Source organism: Chamaea fasciata, unplaced genomic scaffold (genome assembly GCF_029207755.1).
Source record: "Chamaea fasciata isolate MVZ Bird 193981 ecotype frontalis unplaced genomic scaffold, bChaFas1.0.hap1 SCAF_6, whole genome shotgun sequence".
In the NCBI taxonomy this organism is placed as follows: Eukaryota; Metazoa; Chordata; class Aves; order Passeriformes; family Sylviidae; genus Chamaea; species Chamaea fasciata.
Window position 1 is genome coordinate 37,870,379 of NW_027094091.1, and position 3,463 is coordinate 37,873,841.

The 3,463-nt window shown below is 36.2% G+C and overlaps 1 long non-coding RNA gene across 1 annotated transcript; it reads left to right on the forward strand.

Moving 5' to 3' along the window:
• The first annotated feature begins 294 nt into the window (after positions 1-294).
• LOC136290627 (uncharacterized) lies at positions 295-2,955 on the forward strand. The gene is made up of 3 exons (XR_010721260.1): positions 295-527; positions 1,681-1,778; positions 2,856-2,955. It is a non-coding gene; the product is annotated as an uncharacterized lncRNA (long non-coding RNA).
• The last annotated feature ends 508 nt before the right edge of the window (positions 2,956-3,463 follow it).

Genomic DNA, 3,463 nt, shown 5'->3' on the forward strand with positions numbered 1-3,463 from the left:
ATCATGTTTTCAGATCACTTCAAATGTGTGATTGTATATGAGGAAAGGAAAACTAGTGGAGGACTGAACAGTTAGGCAAGTAAATTAACTATATAATTTACCCTCATGCTTATTGCTTCTATCATGTTGATTTCTCGGCTCACAAGGCTGAATCACTTCCATGCTAACTACAGGTATGGTTTGGATCTGAACTTGGAGCAGCTGTTCTTTCCTCCAGGTTAAATGAGGGAGCAGTTCAATGAGCTTCTGTTTAATAATTGGTAAATCAATGGAGGCTTCAGTCAGGAACATGAACCTGTGGAGCTCAAATGAACAGAGGAAAGGATATGGCATGTGACTAAATTTTTGAGATGGAGCGCTGATTTTGGCTGGGGTAGAGTTAATTTTCTTGCCAGTGGCTGGTTATGGGCTGTGTTTTGGATTTGTGCTGAACACAGTGTTGATAACATAGAGATGTTATTGCTGAGCAGGGCTTGCACAGAGCCACGGCCTTTTCTGCTTTTCATACAGCCAGGCTGGTGAGAAAGGTGGGTGTTCATGGGAGGCTGGGAGGAGACACAGCCAGGATAGGTGACCCCAGCTGACCAAAGGGATATTCCAGACCAAATGACCTCATATTCAGTATGTAAAGTGGGGGGAAGGAGGAAGAGGGGAGTAGTTGGAGTGATGGTGTTTGTCTTTCTAAATCACTGTCACGCGTGCTCTCCTGGAGATGGCTTCATGCCTGCCTGCCATGGGAAGCAGTGAATTAATTCCTTGTTTTGCTTTGGTTGTGTGTGCAGCTTTTACTTTCCCTATAAAAGTGTCTTCATCTCAGCCCGTGAGTTTTCTACCTGTTACATTTGCTTGCTGGCTGTAGTTAAACCATTACGTACAGATGGTGAAGAAATGGAAAAGAGCTCTGAGGAGGTAGCAGTGGGTAGAGCTGTGTATTCGTAAGAATACCCTGGAGAAGCTGGAGCTGGAAGCTGGGTTCTGGCTTTTGGCACCATGCCAGGATGTGGCTCCCAGGAGCTCCAAGAGGGCACCAGCTTTGGGTGTGGCCCAGGCAACCAATTTTTGACAAATTAAATGGCTGCAGTGGGGGTCAGTGTTGTGAATTTTGAGAAACTACCAATACTTAAAGGAGTAAATTTTTTTTTTCTCTATTCTCCCTGCATTTTTAGAGATAGAATGTTCACTAATGTGAGACAAAGGCAATGATTAAATTCTGGTTTTGTTATCTTTGTGTTACTTGATTTCCTTGGAAAAAAACCCCAAAAGTGGTTATCTTATCGCATATGACCTTTCTGATAGCTATCATAGGCTTAATGGCTGGTGATGGACTAAACAAAAAAAAAAAAGTTTTTTCCTTTGCTCTACTTAATAGACTCCTGATCTTGAGCTGCAAAATATACAAAGCTAAGTAAAATAGACAAGATAGGCAAATTAATATGATTAAAATAGTAATTAAACATACAGCTAATTGCTTTTTACATGCTGTAAAAAGTTTTCTTAAAGGAATTGTGACTGTATTTCTTTTAGCAAATACAGTTGTTTGTTTGTTGTTTGTTTTTAATAATATCTAGACTGGCAGTGACATATTCCTAATGACTTGCTAAAAACAACTAGATGGGTGTGCAAGTTATTATATAATTAAAAGATAAATTTGATTTCCTGAGCATGATTTTTCTTGTAAAGGGGACTTCTGTTGCGCTACAATATTTTTATGCCTGGAGTACTTGAGGAAAGCAATCTGAAGAGAATGCCTGGAATAGGAATACCAGCTGTGAAAGGGAGTAAGTGCTGGAAGTAACTTCCTTCTACAAACATGTACAGTTTTGGAATAAATAGAAGAAAAATTGGAGTGCCTTTAGCAGCCTAATTGGTTATTTTCTCTTTCTCTGTTGTCATACTCCTCAGAAAAATCCACATCCCTTGGTTCTGGATCTCTTGGTTGAAGTCAGTGTCCATTGGCTTACAGCTTCCAGTATTTAATTTTTTAAAAATAAATTTTGGTGTGAATAATTTTTCCTTTTACAGCCTTATAGTCTTTATTGTTTTCAGGGCCAAATAAGAAATAGTGGTAAAAAGAAATTCCACTGATAATTATTGAATTAAAGTAACTGTGGAAATATCAATATGACGTCTGAAAACAACATTTGGAGTGGTTCAAGACAGTAGTATAGATTACCCATCACAAACAATCTGTCTTGTTAAACAGAAATGTCTTGTACTGTGAAGCAACGTTCTATGTATGGAACTGTATAAAAACAAACCAATGAACCCAAAATTGACCTAAAAACCGAGGAAAAAACCTCAACCCAAAGGAAAAAAAAACCTCTTAAGGGAGGCTCAGGCTCCTAAAAGTAGGAGAGATGAAAACAAATAAGAATGCTCATCCTTCAAACTGAATTTTTTTGGGGTTTTATCTTATTGGAAAATTAAAAAATATGTCTGAATGCAGATTGTTAATCCTTGGTTCTTTTTATTTTATACTGTTTGGTTTATGAAAATTCTGTCTGCATTCCTTCTGTATTTCATACAGCTCTGAGAATATATTAAAAATATTCTACTCTTTAGAATCTTATTGAAAGGTGAAAAAATATTTAAACTTTTTTTAAATTAAAATATACAGTTTTTCCAGAACTTAAGTTGTTCACTGATTTCTGATGGTCTAACAGATTGAATTTACTTGTTCAATAGTTACCATTTTACTTTGCTTGCTTCAAAATGTGATATACAAGTGGTTTGAAAAGTAGATTGAAAAGTCATCTAGTTTAATTGCAAAGTAATTTATTTATATGCATCTATGTTTCCAAAACCTTGTAGAGCCAAGGCAACAACAACAGATCTACTTGTGCTTTTTATTCCAGGTCTTTCCAGGGCAGAGTGGATATTGGAAGCAAAAATTCCTTTTAGGCTAGGGGCTAATGGACCTGTTTAGCTATATAATATCAGAAGAGACTTCAAAACTCAAAGAGGTGTAATAAATAAGTTTTGAGGCTGTGGTGAACTCTCAGCCAATGCAGATACTTTTCAAGATGGATCTGAACTTACTTAATACTCTGGGCATGTCCATTTGAAATCTGTTCTTAAGTTATTGTACGTTTCTGTATTGCAAAATTCTAACCAAAGTTTTTTTGTTTCTTTAGAACAAAGTAATTATATATGCTGGAAATGTTGGAAATGATTTTTTAGTAATTTCTAAAACAAGTATTGTTACTAATGAATACTTCTTTAAATAGATCATCTATCCTGGATCAAATTCCTCTTTATTTGTTGCAGTGAAATGGTGCAGTACTCAGGAATGATAAAAGTAGCTGAACCCAAAGCTTACAGGTGGATATATATTTTAAAAATGAATATGTGAATGAAAAAAAAACAAACAAAAAACAACACCAACAAAAGCCAAACCACAAAAAAAAACTCCAAAGAGGGGTTGGTGTGTGTATAGGAGTGTGAATTTTCTCATCAAGGATAG